Below are 24,880 nucleotides of genomic sequence, written 5' to 3'. Positions count from 1 at the left end.
CCCATCTTAGTGGAGGACACTGTCTTAGGAGACAGAAGATACTTTTTAAGTTATAACAGTGAACAGCACAATAGTCACTAAGATCACTTATGTGTTCACAAACAGAGTTGGGTGAAAGCAGTCACACCGTAAAGACTGATCATATTTCTAAGATTTCATTTATATAAAAGACAAAAACGAATCTTTTCTGTATGAAGTCAGGATAGTGGTTGCCCTCGGAGGGGAACAGGATAACTGGATAGTAGGTAAAACGTGGCTTCTGGGAGCTGACGATGTCCTATTTCTTATCCTGGGTGCTGGTTTCACAGTTTCTTGCCTGCAAGCTGGTGCAGTTTATGAAAATCCATAGTTATACACATATGATATGTGTCTCTCTCTATATTATATATGTAATATATTCAGTATTATTCTTCATTTGTATGATGTTGCAATTCTTTTAAGTAACCATGGGTGTATTAGTTTGCTAGGGCTGCCATAACAAAGTATCACAGACTGGGTGGCTTAAACAACAAAATTCATACAATTTCTTTCTTCTTTTGTCACTCAGTCACTAATGCATTCAACTAAGAAGCCATTACATGTACAGGGTGGGCTATGCACTGTCCATGCATAGTAAATGCTAAGCGGTATTCTACTTAGGTAGAGAGCAAGACACAGATACATTTTATAAAGAAGTAAAGGCAATGCAAGCAATGTCATAAAATAACACAGGATCCACACCCAGAAGAGTTGTGCAGGTCTTAAGTAATGTTGGCGACTGCTTTCTATTGCATAATGGACGTTTGGCGGCATAGAAGGGACATCATGCACATACTGGTTGAATAAATGCTTACAGTAGCCTTTAAGAATTTGGCTGACTATATACTGGCTCAACTGAGCTAGGCTGGGAGAAGGGTCTGGCATTTACTACACCGGCATTGTGGCTGGATGCTCTACATTCGCTAGTGGTTGGAACTTCAAGATGGGTGGAGGAGGATATGCAGGTTGGACTCCCCAGGAAGCAGAGTCTGAGACAGAGATGAACAAGTGCTCATGGGTTTAATAATATGGAAAGGAGGGTTAAGAAGCAGGATTGATCCTGAGGGCCAAATCAGGCTCTGTTGCAGTCTCCAGTGAAAGATTCAACCAGTATCCCACTCCCAACCAGAGGAGTTCTGGAGCTGGATGTTGTCCCAAGTTGGCTGAAGGGGCTGCGCTTTGTAAGTCCACTGATCAATCTGATGTAGGCTGCCCAGGAAGGGGGTGTGACCTTGGGTGAGGCAGTTTTCTTCAGCCAGGTTCTTTTTCCAGTTGAATTCTTGCAGCCGATAATGAACCGATGCTGAGACTGAACAGCACAAGCTTTATTCAATGGCCAAAGAATGGAGAAGCGGGAACCCAGTTTGCAAATCAACTTCTCAACCCAATTCGGGAGGAAACACCAAATATATAGGAAGATCGAGGTAAAAGGCAGGGAATTGGAAAGAGTGGGGGGAATATTCATGAGTTATCTGAGAACAGGTGTGTGGTTTGGACCTGGAACTGATGCAACCCTCCTTTTCAGTCCTTGTATGGGCTTTTCCGGTTGTTGTCATGGCAATCATCAACTGTCATGGTGCTGGTGGGTGTGTCATTTAGCACGTTAATGGATTACAGTGAGCGTATAGTGAGGCTCAATGTCCACTGGAAGTCAAAACCTGCCTCCATCTTGGGTCTAGTTGGTTCTAACCAGTTCTTGTTTTTTCTCTTTGCAGCATCCTCCTGAAACTTAGATAAGAGCAACTGGTTTCCATTCGAGGAAGGGGCAGGGGTATGATTTTGGGTCAACAGCCTTGGTAACAATGCCTGTGTTTTTTTCTAGAATCCTGTCTGCCAGTTCTGCACATCCCTGCCTCCCTGACTGCTTACCAGGGACCTCCACCTTTCCTGGTGACCCTCAGCTCACTGTGGCTGGCCTGGCTTCCCCATCCTGCCTCTGGACCATCCGTCTCTTGATTGGCTATCAAGCTTTCCTCCAACTTTTGCAATGCTCTCTGGTGCCTGGTTCACAGTCCCATTTTCTCAGCCCACTGCTGCCTGCATTCATCAAGATGAACCTAATGAAAGCAATGTTGAGGAGGATTATTCTGGCTCTGAGGCACTAGGTGGATTGGTGAGGCCAACCTCGGATTAAATTCTGGAAAATTCTAGGAAATACCGGAAAAGCTGTAGCAGATGAGGTAATATGAGTTTGGCAAGGGCGAAGAAAGTGGGAACGCAATAGCAAACGCCTTTGGACTCCTCAAACACGACTGAAACACGGCTCCCCTGGGACTTTCTTCTATTGGATTCTCTTTGATGGCAACCCCTGGGGCTTCATTTGCTGTGTAGATCTCCAGGGAGCAGCAGGAAGCAACAAATCCTTAGCCTCTCAAAGTCATAGCCGTTCTCTTAGCTGACCTGATAAACACAAATGTCAAGTGGGCCCTGCAGGAGTTTGACAGTTTGTCCAAATAACTGTTTTCAGTTGAGGCTATAAATCTCTTAGGAAAAGGTTTATCTGCCTGGCCGTTCAGTCAGTTGGCCAATATGAATTAGTCTGACCATCTTCTCAGAAAAGAATGTCTTTGGGGATTTTCAGATGAGTGAATATTCAATATTCTGTCTTTTAGCTTTACCATCCACCTCCCTGCCCCTTCGTAGAATATTCTTCAGATAGTTGGCTCCTGGGCCTCCAGGAGCGCCTGGGGAAGAAAGCCTTAATCCCTTGGCAGGATTTACTGGCTCTCCTCGGTCTGAGCCTCCCATACAATGCTGTTTGAGCTTCCCTTAGAAATTGGCCTTCTTTGCCAGGAAAGGGGGATTCTTTACATGACAATAAGGAAAATGTAATCCCTTACACCAAGGGTGGAGTCCTTTTCTTTGCCTCTTAGGATGGTGTGCTACTGCAGCTCCTCCCTACCTCCTGGTTGGTCTTTCCCCAACCACCCAGAGCTAGCACTGGGGGGAGGGGGATCGGGTAGAGGGATACTGACATCCAGTAACTGGAATGGAATTCCACTACTTCCCAGTCGGGTGTCTCAATGCAAGTTACTTGGTTTTGCTGAGCTTTGCTCTTTCATTTGTAAAAAAAAAAAATAAAGAGATAACAAACCAGTTGTACTGGGTTGCTAGAAAAGTTATAAGAGAAAGATAAAAGACACAGTGAATAGCACAAGGTTAGATATTCAGTAACACTGGCTAATTCCTACATTCTCTCTCCTTCTGTTGCAGGAAGGGGGACACCTTCCAGGGCTCTTGTCTAACACTCGGAAATGAATTGTCCAAGGTAACACATGTGCAGACGAAGCAAGAGACTTTACTGGGAAGGGGAGCCCGGGTGGAGAGCAGCAGTGTAAGGGAACCCAGGAGAACTGCTCTGCCACGTGGCTCGCAGTCTTGGGTTTTATGTTGATGGGGTTAATTTCCAGGTTGTCTCTGGCCAGTCATTCTGACTCAGGGTCCTTCCTGGTGGCGCACGCATCTCTCAGCCAAGGTGGATTTCAACGAGGAGGATTCTGGGAGGTTGGTAGGACATATGGACTGGCGTCTCCTCTCTCCTTTTGACCTTTCCTGAATTCTTCCAGTTGGTGGTAGCTTGTTAGTTCCGCGTTCTGTTAGTTCTCGTTAGTTCCTTCTGTTGTAAGAGGTAACTCATGCAAGGGGTTACTATCTTGCCTGGCCAGGGAGGGCGGTTTCGGTAAGTCGTTCCCCTAACACTTCTCCTTAGAATTTATTCTTGGACATCACCTAATCTGATTCTTTTCCCCAGGCAGGGATTTCCTCTATGACATCCTGCACTGGTTATCCTCTGGGTGCCTCCTCCAGAACCATTCTCTAATGTCTGTGTCCCGTGAAGCTGAGCCCAAAGACTATAACCCACGCCTCCCTGCCAGCTGACTTCTGGTTGAGAGTGGCCCATGGTGAGCATAGGTAGGAGCTGGTAGGTCAGGGAGAAAGGCTAGACTATTTCTTCCTACCTCCCTTGCTGCCTTAGCACCAGGTTCTGGGGTGGCTGCATCCCTTTAAGTCTGCAGCCCCTGTCAGATTGCCCGTCCTCCCGAGCTCAGATCTCTCTGAGCTCCATTTCAATACCTCTTTGTCCAATCAGTCCAGAGTATGGAAACATCCTTCTGTGGTTGCTACTCTCTGGGTGCCTCATGTAAGTTCCCTTAACTTTGTCCCCATCCCTTGAGTTCCTTTAAGGCCTCTTCTGGTGAACTCTGCATGGAATTGTTTCTTGCTGACATCCAAACAGAAAATTATCCACCGTCTATTTGAATACTTCCAGGGACCAGAGCTCAATATTTATCTCTTCCCTCCTATTTTATTTTTCTTTCTTTTTTGGCCATGCTGCATGGCTTGTAGGATCTTAGTTTCCTGACCAGGGGTCGAACCTGGCTTGGCAGTAAAAGTGCCCAGTCCTAACCACTGGACCGCCAGGGAATTCCCCTTTCACTCCTTTTTTTTTTTTTTTTTTTAAAGAAGATGTTGGGGGTAGGAGTTTATTAATTAATTAATTAATTTTTGCTGTGTTGCGTCTTCGTTTCTGTGTGAGGGCTTTCTCTAGTTGTGGCAAGCGGGGGCCACTCTTCATCGCGGTGCATGGGCCTCTCACTATCGCGGCCTCTCTTGTTGCGAAGCACAGGCTCCAGACGCGCAGGCTCAGTAGTTGTGGCTCATGGGCCTAGTTGCTCCGTGGCATGTGGGATCCTCCCAGACCAGGGCTCGAACCTGTGTTCCCCGCATTAGCAGGCAGATTCTCAACCACTGCGCCACCAGGGAAGCCCCACTCCTATTTTTAAAATAATGATGTACTCAGGACTTTGCTGGCGGTCCAGTGGTTAAGACTCTGTGCTTCCACTGCAGGGGGCAAGGGTTCGATCTCTGGCTGGGGAACTAGGGTCCTGCATGCTTCGTGGTGCCCCCAAAAATAAAAAAAAAATAATGATGTATTTGAGAATGGAACTAACTAACAGAACTAATGGAACTAGGGTACATTTACTGTATGTTGAGTGCTATGTACGCTTTGTCACATTTATTCCCCACAGCGACTTTGTAAGGAAGATTGAACTACCCGCATTTCACAGAGGATGGGACCGGAGGCTCGGGGGAGTCTGGTCACTTGCCCTGGATCTTACAGCTAATCAGCAGGCAGCACAGGACAAATTGAGCATGGAGTCAGGTTGTCCTGACCCCCACGTTTGCTCTCTATCCATTACACCTGCCTGTCATGGGGGAGAGTTAGGAAAGGGGAAGCTGGAACTATGGGAAAATTTGCCTTGGACTTCACCATTTTGCCAAGGGCTAGCCTGGAAAGAAACTCTAATACTGCTCACAAAAACGTCTCTTGAAGGCCACGGTTCTGTTGTGGCTGAGTGACACCATGGGCCACTAGATGGCACCAGTTCAGCGTTGAGTTAAACCTTTTTCCCGTAACACTTTTTGTGGGCAAAGGGTGTGCATAGAAAGTTCTGTTTACCTTGAAGTGTAAATACTACTTTGATGTAATGAACTATGTATTTCCTCCAACCTGGGCTGACTCTCAAGCTTTTCAAAGGTGAGATTGCGAATAGGGCAGGAGGGGGAGGCTAGGAGACTGAGAATGATTCAAACTCAGCCCCACAAATGCTGGCTTGTAGTGGGGAGAAGCAGTGCCCTACCTTTGACACCAAACCAAGTAAGACAGTGAATCAAAGGCCAGGAGAGCATGAGAGCTGGAGGGGTCTGGAGGTCTTTTAGCCCAACCTTCTCATTACACAGACGAAGAGGCATTCGTCTGTTGCTTTCTGTGCAAGTGATACCCAACTTACCCGATTGCTCTAATAAAAAAATATTGGCCTACCATCTTTTCTCTTTTTTTTTTTTTTTTGCGGTACGCGGGCCTCTCACTGTTGTGGCCTCTCCCGTTGCGGAGCACAGGCTCCAGACGCGCAGGCTCAGCGGCCATGGCTCACGGGCCCAGCCACTCCGCGGCATGTGGGATCTTCCCGGACCGGGGCACGAACCCGTGTCCCCTGCATCGGCAGGCAGGCTCTCAACCACTGTGCCACCAGGGAAGCCCCTGGCCTACCATCTCTTGCCTTGTGACCCTCCCAGTTTTGTAAGGCAACTAGATAAAGGTTGCAACTATTGCTCCCCTCTCTTTGTTTCTGAAGGAACTTCTTTTCTTTTGTCCATTTGAAATTCTCTAGACAAAATTTTCAAGTTTTGTCTTTTTTAAATTAAAAAAAACACAACGGAATACGTTCATCTGGTTCAAAAATCAAAACAATATTAAAAGGCAATCAATAAAAAGTGTCACTTCTCTCCCTTTCCCCATCTGTCTCATCCTCCTACCCCTCAACCCATGAGTAACCATCAGTTTATTACTTCTTGGGTATTCTTCTTGAATTTCTTAATGCAAATACAATTAAGTGCAAATACAATCAACATGGAAAGGTTTTTATTTATTTCTTTGGGGGAAAAGATTCTCCGCTGTTGGCCCCTGGCTGCCGAATGCCCTTTCATTCCCATCTACCTTCAGGGGGTGATTTCTCTAGTGGCCACATTTTTGGGGGGGATAAAAAAAAATTGAGACATAGTTCTGACAGATACCAGTGGCTGTGCCTAGATGGTGCTGCTGTTCTGGGAATTGTGGAAGCCATTGTCACTGCAGCGAGTCCATCGCTCCTGGGCCCCAGATGCCCCCTCACTCCTGGAGGAAGGCTTCCTTTTTTTTTTTTTTTCAATCGTTCATTTCTACTTTATTATTTTTTTTCTTGTCCGTTATGGTTTATCACAGGATATGGAATGTAGTTCCCTGTGCTATACAACAGGATCTTGTTGTTTACCTATTCTATATATAATAGTTTGCATCTGCTAATCCCAAACTCCCAGTCCACAGCCAGATGCCCCCCCCGCCGCACACCCCCAACCCTGCCACTTGGCAACCACAAGTCTGTTCTCTATGTCCGTGCATTTGTTTCTGTTTCGTGGAGGATGGCTTTGTCTCCTACTCCACGAGCACTCCAGGAGACCCTCCGCCTGCTTCCTTGATTCACAGTCCCTCCACCCCCCCATTCCTTCCCAGGGCTTCCACTCTCAGCATCCCTGGGGCTCCCACTCTGCCTTTAGACACCTCCAACTCCTCTTTCTCCTCCCTCAACTCCTTTTTACTGTCCCTTTCCTCCCCCTTTTCCCAGCAAAGTTCTGCAAAGGCTAGTTACCAAGCTTTCTTCCCCACTTAGTTCAGTTCATTAAAATTGAATTAGCACCTACAGTGTGTGAGTAACGTGCTAGATGAGGAAGATTCGAAGATAAAAACGATGTGGTCCCTGTCTCTAAACCCCTTCGGCTGGCTCAGACCTAATTAAGGGAAACACCCTGGGATACAAGCAGTAATACAGCCAAGGTCTAAGCAGGCTGAGCACAGCGCAGGAGCCGTGAGTTCTGGGGACGATGATGATGTCACCATTACTGAGCCCTCCAGGTGCCGTAGCTTTGGGATGTTAAGGTCCTGATGCTGCTTCCTTAAACAGGGTCCATGGGGTAAGTTGGCCTGCCTTTCTTTAGTCCTCTGCCTTCTGCCACCTATTTAGATGCCATTCTTCTCTGAAGCCCTCCAAGTCAGGGCTGTTTCCATATTTAACTTTCTCAGGTACTGCTGCCTGCTCCAAACCACCTTTGCCCATCAAAAGCAAACCTGTCAACTTTCCCTTGGAGCCCTGTGTTTGCTTCCCAGGGTGGCAGCTCACGCATGTGGAGATAATACTGTTTTCCTAAAGGGCCCATGCCAGGTAGTAACACAGGTGCATTTTAATAGTGATCTGGAAAAGCAGTTCTTTAACAGAAGGGTTCTCGGTCACAAATAGGTTTTGAAGATTAGTGACAAACCGGAAAAGCTCTGAGGAGAGTAGACCGGTGGATCGAGGTGCTGCTGAAATGTCGTATGAGGAGCAGTAAGATGAAAAAAAAAAACCTACCAACGACTGAAGTTACTTATCATTCGCCAAGCATTGGCTGAGAATTTTGCTTGCATTATCTCAGCATACTCATTTTCTAGTGCTGCATAACCACAGGCTTAGTGACTTGAAACAACACGTATGTGTTATCTTACAGTTTCTGTTTGTCAGCAGTCCGGGCAAGGTTGTATTCTCTGCAAGACTGCACTCAACGGTTTGGTTCTCATCTGAAGGCTTGACTGGGAAAGGATCTGCTTCCAAGACACATGGTCCAAGATCAGTCCAAGATTCAGGTCTTTATTGGCTGTCAGACTGAGGGCCTCAACTTCCCCTTGGCTATTAGCCAGAGGCCATCATCACATCCTAGTTAGTTGTTGGCCAGAGGCTGTCAGGTCCTTGCCATGTGGACCTAACCAACATGGTTGCTTACTTCACCAAAGCCAACAAGGATCGTGTCTGTTAGCAAAATGGATGTTAGAATCTTATGTAACATAGTGATGGCAGTGATATCCTGTCACCTTTGCTGTATTCTATGAGTTGAAAGCTTGTCACAAATCTTGCCCATACTTGGAAGAGGAGATTACACAAGGGCTCGAGACCGGGGGTGGGTATCATAGGAACCATCTTAGAGTCTGTCTGCTCTACCATCTCTGAAGAGGACATTTCTATTCTCATTATACAAGTGAGGAAAAGGAAGATTAGCATATTAGGTAACTTGCCCAAGGGCGCTCAGGTAAAAAGTAGGAGAGAAGGGATTCCAAACATGGCCTGTCAGATTTAAAGCTCATACTCATTGTTTTACACTAAGGTAACTTGGGGGTGTTTGGCCCGGATCAGAGAAGACTCAGAGGTGAGATTCATACTGACGGTCTTCTGGAACTTGGGTCACCACATGGATGAGGGCATAGATAGAACTAAAATCAATACTGGGCATTATCAGGAATAGATTTAACCTCAAATAAAGGACTTCTAACATTTACAGTGACCTAAATAGAATGAGCAGGCTACCTTCTGAAGTGGCCTGTTCCCTTCATCACCTGGGTCCAACCAGCATCCATGGCAGGATGAACCCTGTCCAGGGCACCGGAGGGGATGCCACCACTGGATGGGGATCTGCTGGGGAGGGTTTAAGATCTCAGAAGTAGAGAGCCTGTATTTCTCAGAGGTTATCAAAGGTGGAAGTTGCAGAGTCCAGCAGCCAGGTGGAGGAAATATCCTGGAGGAAGTTAAGTTTCACTCTGCTTGTGAACCCATCCAGGACTGAAGTTCTGCTGAAGAGGCCCCCAGATGGGTCCCCCTTCTACACTGACAGTCTGCCTGGGAGTAAAAGTCAGGATGATGTCAGTGGTTGTTCCCACGTGGAAGTGCCCTCTGAGTGCTTCATGGAAACTTTTCTTTGAGTTTTATTATCCTGACTGTGCAGATAAGGAGACGGACCCATCAGGGGAGAGAAAGTGGAGGCCACCGTCCATGTCTCTTGGTGGGTCACACTCAATACTTTCCTGCCCACATCAGCTGGGGTTGTAACAGTTTCCAGTTACAGTGTATCCAAGCTGGTCACCTGATGGCAGAGTCTTGTCCATTTGGAAGCTCCAGACCAATGAGCTGAAGTAAACACCTCACCCCACTATTTACTGCCCCTTGTGCAAATTCTTGTCTCGCTGATAATTCTTTTGTGTGTAACTGTAATTGTGCCAAAGTTTATCGGTTTGGGGACGATATGCATAATCTTGCATAGGTAATAAAGCTCTTTTAGTTTATTTATTTATTTTGTTGAATAGAATTGCTACTACTTCCTCTGTGAGTTTCTGACAGAAAGTCGGAAAGACCCAGGTGTGGAAGCTTTTATATCATGTTAATCCTGCTGAAAGGATTTGTAGCTGGATTCCTATTGTAGGCAAGGGCCTATCGGTCAAAGCTATCCTTTTGAATCCTGATTCAGCTGGTGCATGATTAATTCTTTGCTTGTTCATACTCTCTCAGGCAGAAGTATAATTTGAGGAAAACAGGGAGAGTGTGTGTGTGTGTGTGTGTGTGTGTGTGTGTGTGTGCCCCAGGCGGAATGGCAATGGACCCCCACTTTCTCTGCTTCCCTCCCCCTGTGCCAGCCAGCCTGGCTTGTTCACACTCCCCTTGTCTCTGGGCCTTTGTGTCTGTTGATGCCCTCTCTTGCTTGGACAGCCTTGTCTATTTTTCTTATTTGGTCAACAGAGCACCAAGGAGGGTGCTGGGGAATCTTGCTCCAGCCCTGATTCTAACACTGATGTGAGGGGCAATATTGCCCAAAGCTCTTGGCTTCTTTGAACATTCATTCCTGATATGTGGCAGGAAATATTTATTTACTCAAACTGAACCCACCTGGACAGTGGGAAGGCCTGCTGGAACCACCTCCCCTGCTGGGCAGCTGTAGGGATTAAATGACATCATGGAAGTTAGAACAGGATTATTTCTTGACTTCTGTCCATCATCGGTGCCCAGGCCAGAGCCTTCAGAGCCTTCTAGCCCACAGTGACTGATCTCATTTGTCATTTATTTAGCCCTATACTGCTTAGCTAATTTATGATCTATTTATGTGTGTGCTTTATCTACTCCTCTGGTACATAAGCTCTTTTTCTGCTCCTTTGAATCCTTTCCATGCCTAATGTGATGCCTTAATCATAACTGGTTTAGTCTTTGTGGATTGACTGCTTAATTGAAGCTGGGATCCATGGAAGGAGACTTATTTTAAAGGGACCACCCAATGCAAGGACCTTAGGTTTGAGATCATTTCATGCCCCCTTTCATGGTGGAATGAAGACTGGATAACACAGTTGGAATGAATAACGCAGCGTGTCATGAGTTGGGAAAGGAGAAAAAAAGAGAATATCTATACATGTCATTTTCAATCATCTTGACTTGAATTGCCTTGTCTTATTTGGTCAAACAACAAAAGCTGGGGGAAAATGGTTAAACTTATTTCTTGGTTCTTCTGAGACAAAGTAACTGGCTGATTGACTGTCTTTTCCGCTCAGCAGAATTTGCTGGCCTCAGAGGCCAAAACCAGAAACTGAACTGAGGCAAATCGGATCACAGTGGGGAGGAAACGGCAACCTGGCAACATCTTTATTTTTGCCTTGTTGGTGTAACCTTGCTCACAAAGAAGAAGTGGAAGAGAAAAGACTTGGCGAGTGGGGCAGGAAAAAGAAAAGAAAGCCACATCGTGAGGAAGGCCCAGGAGGACACAAAGGAACCAATCAGCTAATGCTCAGGGAGTATCCAAAGCGTCCGTGGGAGGATCACAGCAGGGTTTGCCCCACATGCTAGTGGAGGACGGGCTAGGCTACCTTCCTCCTAGAGTGAGGTCAGTGGCCATCCCCCACCAAGTGATTCTCACACTGGCCCTTTCCCCAGCAGGCAACAAAGGTCCCCTCACCTCTGCCTTTCCAGGAGTCTGGGCTCAGAGATCCCCTCAGACCCTCAAGTCAGGGTCCTCCAGAGAAACAGAACCTACCATACAGTGGTCCCTCAGTATCCACATGGGATTGGTTCCAGGAACCCTGTGGATACCAAAATTGGAGGATGCTCAGGTCCCTTATACAAAATGATGTGGTATTTGCATACAACCTACACATATCCTCCTGTATACTTTAAGTCATCTCTAGATTACTTATAATACCTAATACAAAGTATATGCTGTACACCTGAAACTAACACAACATTGTAGATCAATTATACTCCAATAAAAATTTTCAAAAAACCCAAAATAAATTCTATGTAAATAGTGGTAAATTAAATATAAATGTTATGTAAGTAGTTGCTGACACATGGCAAATTTCAGTTTTTGCTTTTTGGAGCTCTTTTGGATTTTTCTTTTTCAAAAAAAATTTTTTTTAAATCTTTTGGCTGCGCCGTTCGGCATGTGGGATCTTATTCCCCAACCAAGGATTGAACCCGTGGCCCCTGCATCAGAACCTTAACCACTGAGTCTTAACCACTGAACTGCCAGGGAAGTCCCTCAAATATTTTTGATCTGTGGTTAGTTGAATCCATGGATACGGAGCCTGCAAATATATATATATATATATATACACACACATATATGTATATATATATACATGTATATGTATGTGTATATATATATATATATATATATATGGAGAGAGAGAGAGAGGTTTATTTTAAAGAATTGGCTCATGTGATTGTGAAAGCTGACAAGTTCAAAATCTGCTGCATGGGCCGACAGCCTGGTGACCTAGGGAAAAGTTGCAGTTTGAGTCCAAAGGCAATCTGTTGGCAGAATTGACTCTTCTTCCAGGGACCTCAGTCTTTTTTTTCCTCTTAGGGTCTTCACCTGTTTGGATGAGGCCCACCCACATTATGGAAGGTCACCTGTTTTACTCAAAGTCTACTGATTTGTTTATTTATTTTAAAAATATTTATTTATTTATTTGGCCGCACTGGGTCTTAGTTGTGGCATGCGGGATCTTCAGTTGTGGCATGTAGAATCTAGTTCCCTGACTAGGGATCAAACCCGGGCCCCCTGCGTTGGAAGCACAGAGTCTTAGCCACTGGACGACTGGAGAAGTCCCAAAGTCTACTGATTTAAATGCTAATCTCATCTAAAAAATACCTTCACAGAAACATCTAGAATAACCAAGTCTCTGGGTACCTTGGCCCAGCCAGCTGACACATAAAATTAACCACTACTCCTGGGAAGGGATGATAATTCCATGGCAGAGCTGATTTTGAAGGGAAGTGGCTGCTGCTTCTTCTTTTTTTTTCTTTTAAAATTTATTTATTTATTTATATTTTCAAGCAGGGATACAGGCACATGGTAAACAATTTGAAAGGTCTAGAAAAGTATCTAGTAAAGAGTGAGTCTGCTTTCCACTCTTAACCTGTTTCTTGGGAATTCTTTCAGAGATATTATATAAGTATAGAAGCATATTCCCATAAAGAGTTACGTTCTGTACACACCTCACAGGCTATCCCTTGTTTTTTTTTCTTCACTTAACAAGAAAAGTAGGAGTTTTTCTATACCAGCCTGCATTGACCTACAGTATTCTTTTTAACAGCCAGATAGTATTCCATAGTGCATTTACCTGGTCTCCTAGAGATGCACATGTAGGTTGTCTCCATCTGCTGCTATTGCAAACCATGTTGCAACAAATACCCTTACACATCCTTACATTTGAAGCAGCCCTTTCCCTCCTAAACCCCGTGATTTCTCCAGTGCATCCTTCAGGTGAGCTCAGTAAAGGTTTTCTGACATAAACCCATCCCTCCAGGTCACGCCCTGCTTTCATCAACCTTTCTAAGTAAAGCCACTGCCTCTCCTGCAGGCTCAAGCTCTCCTTCCAGTAAGAAGTTAATTTCTGTCTGGTTTCCTGAGACTCGGCTCAGTTGGACAGTGTCTGCCTGTGTGTCTTTATCCCACCCCAAACGGGGCTCTTCAGATTCAGCCAGGCTTGCTCTCTGTTGAAGAGAGCCTGTATATTTTTCTAAGCTTATTTCAGAGGCAGCAGCATTCAGATTCAAATTTCTCCTGGCACTTGGCTGAAGTCAAAGTGACAGAGCAGAATAAATTGCAGCCAGACAGGCTGCACAATCCTCCTGCCTGACAGAGGGTTTTGTTGGCTGCAGATCCTGTCACCAGGCAGGCAGAGGTCCTTGTTGCTCCAAAGCGGTCCCGTGGGAGGCCCTGATAGACAGTGAAGATGGGGTTACCTCCAGGCTCTGGGAATAAGTTCCAGCTCCCAAGGGACCGGACGGTGTGAATTCGGAGCTGGAAAAGGTTGCAGAAATCATGAGCCCAACTCTTCTTATAATGTATGAGGAATCAGAGCTGGCCCTCTGGAAAACTAGCTCTGGGTTCCATCCATCATCCCCGTGATCCTAAATCTTCTGGGGTAAACGAACTCCTTGGAGAATCTGACGAAAGCTTGGGCCCTTCATCCCAGGAAAGTGGACATATGCATAGACACACAATATTTTGGATACAATATGTGTTGGTTGCGGTGGTAGGAGAGGAGGGTATTCCGGGTTAGGGTCAATTAAGACGATGCTTGAGAAACGTTTTCTCTCAACGTGCTGTACGAAGGCCAGGCATTATTGTTTTTTGTTTGTGTTTTTTTTTTTTGCTGTACGCGGGCCTCTCACTGTTGTGGCTTCTCCCGCTGCGGAGCACAGGCTCCGGCCGCGCAGGCTCAGCGGCCGTGGCTCACGGGCCCAGCCGCTCCGCGGCATGTGGGATCTTCCTGGACCGGGGCACGAACCCGTGTCACCTGCATCGGCAGGCGGAGTCTCAACCACTGGGCCACCAGGGAAGCCCAGGCCAGGCATTATTATCTTCTTCTCCAGGAGTGCTCAGACCAAAACGTTCCTCCATTAACCTGTCTTTAGCTGGACTAACTTTAAAATCATTGCATTTCTGGAAGGTGAGGGCTGACTACAGCCTCCTCTCCTGAGAGGAAACTGGTTTTCCCAACTCACTGATCTCAAGCGTGAACATGCTTAAATTTACCAGAGCTTCCGGAAAGCTTCATTCTCTTCAGACTGGGTGGCATGGGTCCAGTGTGAACCAGCCACACTGCAAGTTTTGACCTGGCCTCTTTCCAGCTGGCCCAGCCTGGATCCATTTTCCTCCCTGAGAGTAGATCCAAGAGAATTGGGACCAATGGATGCAAGACAGGAAAGGGCTTATTTCACCTCGGTGAGAACTGTATCTCCCCACCAAACTTAAAATATATGTAATATTATCTCTTCCCACTTTACCAAACTGAAACTTGTTCATTTTAGAAAATACGGACAAATACATAAAAAAATAAAAATCACCAAGTAATTCCAATGCTTGGAGAGTTTAATCAGAGTGTTAATATTTTGTAATATTTTATTTAATGTTTTTGGCCACGTGGCATGGCTTGTGGGATCTTAGCTCCCCGACCAGGGATTGAACCCAGGCCATAGCAACGAAAGCGCGGAGTCCTAACCACTGGACCGCCAGGGAATTCCCCAAGGGTGTTAACATTTTATATTTTGGTGTGTGATCTCCCGAACCACGCCCCACCACACACATACACACACACACACACACACACACACACACACACACACACACCCCATACACACTCTACACACTGTGATTGTACTGTTATGTCTCCTGCTTTAGTTCTGATTATTTCTGTTCAAAACTATAAGACTCTTCCAACAACCAAAATGGTCCAATAATGGAATTGGTTGCCTCAAAAAAGAGTGGGGCCCCAACTCTGGAAGTGTTTAAGCAGAGGTTTGACGGGGTGCTGTAAAAGAGATTTCTGCAGTAGGTGAGCAATTGGTCTGGAAGCTTTTTAAGGATTCCGTGCACTAGAGGCCTTGGCAAAATTCCCTCTGTGAGTTGCTGGAATCTTGGGCAGGTGGCCACCGGCTCCCCCGCTTCCTGGCTCACCCTCCTTGAGAGCCTGGCTCTCCCTCTTAGGCCAGATGATGAGAAATCAGCATTCTTCACTGCTCGTCCTGCATTGTTACCAGCCTCTGGGTAACAGGCTTACTTGCACTGGCTGTCATTAGCAGAAATTTTGCTTTCAAGCAGTGACCTAATTGGTTCTTTTCTTAATAAAAAAGAGGACATTCCATTTCTACTCTGTTGTTGTCCTACTGTGGGCACTCTAGAGTTTTCATTTAGCGCTCTACAGCTGGTTGTTTTGTCTGTGTGTGTGTGTGTGTGTGTGTGTACCCACCCATGCATGTGCATGTGCATGTCATGTGGTGTGGTGTGAGGCTTTTGTTGCCCAAATCATCCTATTGCAATTATTTCCTCTTACTGAAATCTTCTGGCACTGCCTGGTGCTTCAGTAAGTAGGCACATGCCTGGGTTTGCAAATTGTTGTGTATTAGGGATTCGGTTAGTCAAAGGATGTATCACAAAGGAATCTGACTTTTATTTTATCAGCTTAATTTAATTTTAGATTCTTAAATTATGAAATATTTCAAGAATACAGCAAAGTACAGAGAAATTGAATTGACCTCCATGTATCCCACTCACTTGAACAAACGTGGTATTTTGCCTACTTGCTTCAGAATTCTCTCCTTTTGTAGGAAATAAAATATTAAAGGCTGAGACTCTCACCCCTTCTTGCTCTCTCCTTTCAGGTTAATCACTCACCTGAAATGGCATGTTTTTATATTTTTACTACATATATGAATGTGGCCATAAACAATATGTTATATTGTTTTGTTTCTTTTTAAGATTTACTAAATCATACTGTAGATAAAATTTGCACCCTTTGTTTTTCACTTAAGATTGATCTGTGTTGATCAATAAATTTCTCATTGATTCATTTTCAATGTTATACAGTATTTCATAGTATGGTACAATGTATTTACCCATTTTCCTACTGGACATTTGAGTTGTCCCTCCTTCCCCCTTGCTGTCACTGTTGTAAGTAAGGCTGCAGTGAAATTCCTTGCTTCCTTCCTTGTGGGAATATTCCCAAGGTGCTGATCCTCGAGGTTGATCTCAAAAATAGGGTGCAGCACTTTATCTGTTTTTTTTTTTTTTTTTTTGCAATATGCGGGCCTCTCACTGTTGCGGCCTCTCCCGTTGCAGAGCACAGGCTCCGGACGCGCAGGCTCAGCAGCCATGGCTCACGGGCCCAGCCGCTCCGCGGCACCCGGGACCCTCCCGGACCGGGGCACGAACCCGTGTCCCCTGCATCGGCAGGCGGACTCTCAACCACTGCGCCACCAGGGAAGCCCAGCACTTTATCTTATAGGTGAGAATAAAGGGTATTTTAGTTGTTAGTTTAGTTTTTAAAATTGTGATAAAATAGGCATGGTATAAAATTTATGATTTTAACCATTTTTCAGTGTGCAGTTCGGTGGCATTAAGCACGTTCACATTGTTGTACAATCATCACCACCTTGTGTCTCCAGAACTTTTTCATCTTCCCAAAAGGAAACTCTGACCCCATCAAATGAAAGCTCCTCTCTCATCCCTCCCCCAAGCCCCTTGTTCTTGTTTTAAGTAGAGGAGGTTACTGTTACTTCCTTGTTCATTCTGTAAACGTTTATTACATACCTATCATCTTTCAAACGTATAAATAGGTGCATAAAATTTAGTTTCTGCCATCAAGAAATCCCCAACCTAGTCAAAGACAGACACGGGAACAGTAATATGGAACCAGTGATAGAATCCAAGTGCTGAGAGAGTCCAGGGGCAAAGCAGTGAATTTGGGGGCAAGGGTGAGATGAGGTGGGAGGAAGTGGGAGACAAGAAAGTCTTTAGAAAGGAAAGAATTTTCAAGCTGAAACTTGAGGTATGAAATAAGATTTTTCCAGGCAAACAAAGGTGGTGGTGTAATGAATTTATCAACGTGCCTTCAAATCCAAACCAATCAAACATAACTATATTAATTAGGGCTTAAGAGAAACCACTGAAGTCTGTGAAGCAGGAGGAATTTAATGCTGGGTCTTGGTTACACAGGTGATGGAGGAGCTGAGGTGCCAAATAAGGGCTGATGAGGCATCAGAGAAGCAACAGAAGGAGGAAGCGCATCCTGACAACTCTGAGGTCAGACGGTCGAAGGGAGGAAGTAGTATTATCACAGCCAGGGGCCAGGATCTCCCAAGGGAGACTGGAACCACAGGGGGTCTGACAGATAGCAGTTGGAGCCGTGGTGGACACATGCCTCCCCTGGAGAAGCTGCCAGAGACAGAGAGGGAGGGGGATGAGCACTGTGGCTTCTTCCTTTTTTCCATGGTTCACTGGCCATTGGCTGAAAGAGCAAAAATGGAACACGGAAGTAATACAGAGATTGTAACCACAGAAAGCAGGTGGGGATGGGAGACAAGCAGAAGAGGTTGAGGTATCGGGATTAGAATATCAGAGGAGGGGCCCCATGGAGGCTTCTGCGAAAGGGGCGTTTCCCAGCTCCTTCTGGGACCTCATGATTGGAGAACAGGCTCTGCTAAGTCGGTGCTCAGACTCCTGAGAAGGTCTTCCCTTCACCAAAACTAATATGGATACTGCTCTTACTGAGAGCCTAACCTGCCAACAGCAGGGGCCATTGCTATGAGGCAGGAGGTAGATGGGCCCCCGGGGTAAATGGTTGGAATTTGCTCCTGTGGACAGATACTCCGAGATGCGAATAGCAGAGGCTGAGCCCTGCCCAGATACAAGAGACGAGACCACATATTTCCCATTCTCGAAGTCAGGAGACCTCCCTGACTACACATGTGCAGAAAGGCTCCTTGGAGGTCAAAAGGGGAGTAATGCTGGGACTTCCCTGGTGGCGCAGTGGTTAAGACTCCGTGCTCCCCAACCTAAATGCCCATTGACAGACGAATGGATAAAGAAGTTGTGGTACATATATACCATGGAATATTACTCAGCCATAAAAAGGAACGAAATTGAGTCATTTGTTGAGACGTGGATGGATCTAGAGTCTGTCATACAGACTGAAATAAGTCAGAAAGAGAAAAACAAATATCGTATATTAACGCATGTATGTGGAACCTAGAAAAATGGTACAGATGAACCGGTTTGAAGGGCAGAAGTTGAGACACAGATGTAGAGAGCAAACGTAGGGACACCAAGGTGGGGACGCCGTGGGGAGGTGGGGATGGTGGTGTGATGAATTGGGCGATTGGGATTGACATGTATACACTGATGTGTATAAAATTGATGACTAATAAGAACCTGCTGTATAAAAAACTAAATGAAATAAAATTCAAAAATTAAAAAAAAAAAAAAAAGACTCTGCGCTCCCAATGCAGGGGGCCCGGGTTCAATTCCTCGTCAGGGAACTAGATCCCGCATGCATGCTGCAACTAAGAGTTCACAAGCTGCAACTAAGAAGCCATCGAGCCACAACTAAGACCTGGCGCAAACAAATAAATAAAATTTAAAGAAAGGGTCGGGGAGTGATGCTAAGTGATGCTAACTACCCATAGCCCTCTTCGGTAGAATCCATCTTGGCTAAGAGATTTGTGCACACACATAGGAAGGTCTGAGATATACCAAGTACAGACTTTGAACCCGGCAAATCAAAATGATTGGCCAAAGGAAACCCGGAAGAAATGTCCCATAAAAGTGATTCAAACTACCATGAGGGCGTGACTCTCTCTCTGAGTCCACCTGTGTGTTTATCCACACGCACTGTACTCTTTTTTTCTCCTAATAAATACTTTACTTGTTTCACTACTTTCCATCTTTGTGGGAATTCTTTTTCTGCAAAGCTGTAGGGCCAGGGCCTTGTCACTGACCACTGGTCTAGTGGCTAGGATTCAGTGCGCTTACTGCCACCACCCAACCTCAATCGCTGCCTGGGAACTGAAACCCTACTTCAAGCTGTTGCAGGCCAAGGCCACCCGAGATCAGCTAAGCCCCCAATGGAGCAGTTTTCCCTGGGGTGGGCAGGTCAGCCAGCCACATGGTGGCAGATTGATTACAATGGGTCTCTTTCATTCGGAAGGGGATAATGTTTTGTTCCCACTGGAATAGATAGTATTCTGAATATGGATTTGCCTTCTCCAGTCTTGACACATAGCACTGTCACCATCTATGAATTTATAGAATGCTTTATACACATAATGTATCCAAACAACATTACTTCTGACCAAGAAACTGATTTCAACAACTAACAATGGGCTCAAGCCCATGGAAATCAGTTCTTACCCTGTGGCCCCTTTTGGCCTGAGTGATAGAATAGAAGACTTAGATACAGCGCTAATTGGGCTTAACAACCTGAAATGCTGAGGTTTTGGTTTACAGGATGTAGAATATGCTTTGAATCAGTGACCAAAACATGGTGCTGCTTTTCCCACATATGGAACATAGGGTCTAGGAATCAGTGGCTCCCCTAATTATTATACTTAACCCATTCACGGAATTTTTGTCTGTGGCTCTTGCACCTTTGGGATCTGATGGTTTGGAGGTCTTAGTTCCTAAGAGAGGAATGGTTCCAATGGGAAACTCCATAATGGTTCCATTGAATTGGACGATGAGGGTGCCTCTTGCTTATGAAGTACTGCAGGCGTGACTGACCCCAATTACCTGGGGAAATTCGGTTACTGCCACTCAGTTGGGGCAAAGAGGACTATGTCTGGAACTCTGGGCGTTCTCTGGGGTGTCTCTTAGGACTTCCACGTCCAGTAATAGAAGCTAATGTAAAAATACAGCCACTAAGAAAGGCAAGCCCAGTGAAGATTCAGACTTTTCAGGAATGAAGGTTTGGGTCGCCTCACCAAGTAAAGAATGGAAGCGGTTAAGATAATGGCTGAGGACAGAAGGAACGTGGAATGGGGTAGTGGGAGAAGAAAGTCATAAATATCCACTATAGCCTTGTGACCAGTTATAGAAATGAGGACAGAAACAGCTATGCATATTTTCCCTCATTTATCCACTCATAGTGTTAGCTCACTCATATACGTCATGCATATATCCTGAGTACTTTCTTATTTTCTTTCCTCTTCCTTTCCCTTGATTATCTTGTTGTAGCATCTTTGTAGAACTGATAGTTCGTGTTAAAATGATCTGTTATGTGTCTGCCTCCCTGTTAGACAGGATCCTGGAAAGAAGGGACCTTTTATCTGTACCTCAAACACAGACCCAATCAGCAGGGCACACCTCCTGGCCATGTTCTGTTGCTTCTGCCCAGTGATTATCTGCCAGCTACTTGGTATTCCCTGCATAGAAACAGAGGGTTAATTCAGCTTGGGTTGTCACAGCCCATTAGTAACATTTATCACTTGGCTCAGCAAGCTTGCCCTTCTGGTAAACCTCACAAGTGAGGAGTCAGGCACTGTTTAAGGAAGCTGCTGTAATCCACGGAAAATAATAACCATTCCATATATACATTTATGTATTGAGTGCTTAATAATTATAGCTATTAAGAACTAATATTAATTGAGTATCCAGGCTGGAGATACAATGAAGACATAGTCCCACCCTAATGGGAAATGTACAAATAGGTCCTTGAGTACAGGACATGGTGATAAGTGTTATGCCATAGGTTAGGGGGTGGCTACAGGAGCATAGCCGAGCAACACTTAACTTAGGCTGGGAGAGATCTGCAAGGAAGGCTTCTTGGAGGAGGTGGCCCTTGAGCAGAGTCTCCAAATAAGAGTAGGAGTTAGCTTGCCCAGTGGGGTAAGGTTGTATTAGGCACTTTTGGTGCAGGAAACAATATCTCCTGCTAGAGAGTTTATGCTAGCTTTAGCAGTGGGGTTTGTTGTAAAGACACACACAGGCAGGAATCATCCACACAGAGGAGACCTAGTACAGCTGGACCTCAGGTTCTAAGGTCTACGGCAGTGGTTCTAAGGTACATCAGAATCATCTGGAAGGCTCGTGAAAACACAGATTGCTGGGCCCCACCTCCAGAGTTTTTGATTCAGTCGGACTGGAGCAGGGCCAGAGAATGTGCATCTCTAACAAGTTCTCAGGTGATGCTGAGGCTGCTGGTGTGAAGACCGCACTTCATCACCCTCCTGTCTAAGACAGTTCTGGTAACCTTTTATTGTTTTTTTTGGCCACACCCCAGGACTAGTGGGGTCTTAGCTCCCTGACCAGGGATTGAATCCAGGCCCTTGGCAGGGAAAGGGTGGAGTCCTAACCACTGGACCACCAGGGAATTCCAAGGTCTGGCAACCTTAAGAGCATAGTTCATGGACCTCGGCCCTTAGCCTCGTGTAATCACCATTATTGTGTTTCAGCTACTTTCTCTGTTTTTGATGTTTTCATCCTTCAGGAATTGTTCCTCACAATCCCCTGCTGCTTTGTGCATCTTTTTTTTTTTTTGCCACGCTGCTCGGCTTGTGGGATCTTAGTTCCTGGACCAGGGATTGAACCTGTACCCCTGCAGTGGAAACGTGGAGCCCTAACCACTGGACGGCCTGGGAATTCCCTGTGCATCTTTTCTTTATCTCCCATAGCTGGTTTTGGCTCACTTGGATCCTAACAAGCCCCCTCTGCCATTCTGTGCATCTTTTTGGCTTCCCTCTTCCGCTCCTTCTTGATTCTTTAGTATTTCTCAGATCAGATGCTGAAAGGAGAGAAATCTGATTAAGGTTCTAGGTTGCCGCTGCCAGCCGGTGAAGGGGCTTTGTTTGCTTAAGATCCACATGTGAAGGTGGGATCAGAGCACTGAGGAAGACTCTATTTCCATGACTATGTTGAAACCTCTTTCCTGAGGACCCTCCATAGTTACTGTTCTCCAAGCCCAAGGTCTCTTTTCAGTCCTCAACATTTATTTTCTTTCGCTTTACTTTCATCTATTTAGTTTTTTTTTTTTTAAACAAATTTATTTATTAATTTTCGGCTGTGTTGGGTCTTCATTGCTGTGCGCGGGCTTTCTCTAGTTCCGGCAATCAGGGGATACTCTTTGCTGCAGTTCACGGGCTTCTCATTGTGGTGGTTTCTCTTGTTGCGGAGCACAGCCTCTTGGCGCTTGGGCTTCAGTAGTTGTGGCATGCGGGCTCAGTAGTTATGGTTCGTGGGCTCTAGAGCACAGATTCATTTGTTGTGGCACATGGGCTTCGTTACTCCGCAGCAGGTGGGATTCTCCCGGACCGGGGCTCGAACCTGTGTTCCCTGCACTGGCAGGTGGATTCTGAACCCTGCGCCACCAGGGACGCCCCTCATCTATTTAGTTCTGAATAAGGTATTCATGTGGTTCAAAATTCACAAGGTTCAAAAAAGCTATGGGATTAAAAAAAAAAAACCTCAAAAAGTTATTTCCACCCTTTCCTCCAGCCACTCAAATGTCCTTCCCAGAGTCAACTAATGTTTCTAGTTTCTTCTAAATCTTTCCAGAAATATTCTATGAATATATAAACATGTACATATATATTTTGTTTTTTAAACAAAATTATGGCATACTCTACACACTCTTCTATACCTTGCTTTTTTACTTCAATTTATAAATTGAAGATTGGTCATATCATGACATAAAGTGCTTCCTTATTCTTTTGTACAGCTGCATATCATTCCACCACAGCCATGATTTACAGTTCGCTGTTGATGGACTTTGTTTATAATATGTTGCTATTGCAAACATGCTGCAATAAATTATCCTGCTGGTATATGAATTTGTACAGCAAAATGAAGGATACATTTCTTTAGATAAATTGGATAATTCCGAGGTATTGGTAGTTGTGATTGTCTTAGGATGGATTCCCCAGAAAATGAACTTTGAAACAGAATTTTTCGTGCAGGTGGCTTATTAGGGAAGTGCTCTTGGGATCTTACCTTTGAGGGGTCCAGGACAGCACAAGACGGCAGAGGGAGGAGTTGAACTGTGATGCTACAGAGATATCACAGTCAGTCCTGCAAAGCTGTGTTGAACTGGGGCAAAGGGAACCTGGCCTTTCTACCCCACAGTTGACGAGACATTATATACCGGCTGCCTTGGGGGAAGGGAGAGTGACTTTGGGCAGGCAATTCCCTTAAGCCAAGAACAAGCCCAGGGAGAGACTCAGCTATGGATCCTCAGCAGCTGACACTCCGATTAGCTGGGGGCAGGTACCTGCCTTGGACCTGCAGGGGCCATTTGGGTCATGACTCATGACATCCACTATGGTCTACCATTGACACAGTTGGCTCCTTTTGGTTTACAGTATAAATTCACCTCATCTGGGAACAGCGTCTCCAGAATTCTAGTTGGTTGTCTTCCGGGCAAGGAGGGTTTCATGGAGGAGGTGATTTCTGACTTAGACCTTTAAGGATGAACAGGAATTTGCCAAATGGACAAGACAAAGGGATTGGAAAGATACCTTAGAGTGTACTTCTCCAGTGGTTCTTGCTGAGGGTGTGGATTAAAATTGTGGATTCAAATCACTTAAGGTGTTTTTGCAAGCTGAGATCTCAGGTTGCTTCCCCCAACCCCCGCCTGTGTTTTCCAAACTATGTTGCTTCTGGTGAGTTTCAAGAAAAGATAAAACATTCTTAACTTAAATGGAATAACTGCCTTCTCCCAATTTGCAGAAAAAATTGACAAAAATAATATTCTCAAATTCAAGTGTTCTTCCATAATTTTAAAAACTTTATTTGGACTAATTTTATTTATTTATGGCTGCGTTGGGTCTTTATTGCTGTGTGTGAGCTTTCTCCAGTTGCGGTGAGCAGGCGGGGGGGCTACTCTTTGTTGTGGTGCGTGGGCTTCTCACTGCGGTGGCTTCTTTTGTTGTGGAGCATGGGCTCTAGGTCCGCAGGCTTCAGTAGTTGTGGCGCACGGGCTTAGTTGCTCCGCGGCATGGGGGATCTTCCCGGACCGTGTCCCCTGCATTGGCCGGTGGATTCTTAACCACTGTGCCACCAGGGAAGCCCCTTAATTTTTACTTTACAGAAAAGCTGTAACAATAGTCCAGAGACCTCCGTATCCCTTACCCAGCTTCTTCTAGTGTTGACATCCTGCATAAGCACAGTACAATGATCAAAACTAAGGACTCGGGCTTCCCTGGTGGCGCAGTGGTTGGAAGTACGCCTGCCGATGCGGGGGACACGGGTTCGTGCTCTGGTCCGGGAGGATCCCACGTGCCGCGGAGCGGCTGGGCCCGTGAGCCATGGCCGCTGGGCCTGCGCGTCCGGAGCCTGATGCTCCGCAACGGGAGAGGCCACAGCAGTGGGAGGCCCGCACACCGCAAAAAAAAACAAACAAAAAAACCCCAAAAAACTAAGGGCTCAACACTGGTACAATACCCTTAACTAAACCACAGTCTTTATTTCAATTTTACCATTTTTATTTATTTATTTATTTAGTTTTGCTATGTTGGGTCTTCGTTTCTGTGCGCGGGCTTTCTCTAGTGGCAAGCGGAGGCCACTCTTCATCGCGGTGCGCAGGCCTCTCACTATCGCGGCCTCTCTTGTTGCGGAGCACAGGCTCCAGACGCGCAGGCTCAGTAGTTGTGGCTCACGGGCCCAGCCGCTCCGAAGCATGTGTGATCCTCCCAGACCAGGGCTCGAA

The sequence above is a fragment of the Monodon monoceros genome, unplaced genomic scaffold (genome assembly GCF_005190385.1).
Source record: "Monodon monoceros isolate NGI ecotype Baffin Bay Population unplaced genomic scaffold, NGI_Narwhal_1 Super_Scaffold_1, whole genome shotgun sequence".
NCBI classification, from domain to species: domain Eukaryota; kingdom Metazoa; phylum Chordata; class Mammalia; order Artiodactyla; family Monodontidae; genus Monodon; species Monodon monoceros.
This window is presented reverse-complemented; position numbering follows the sequence as displayed.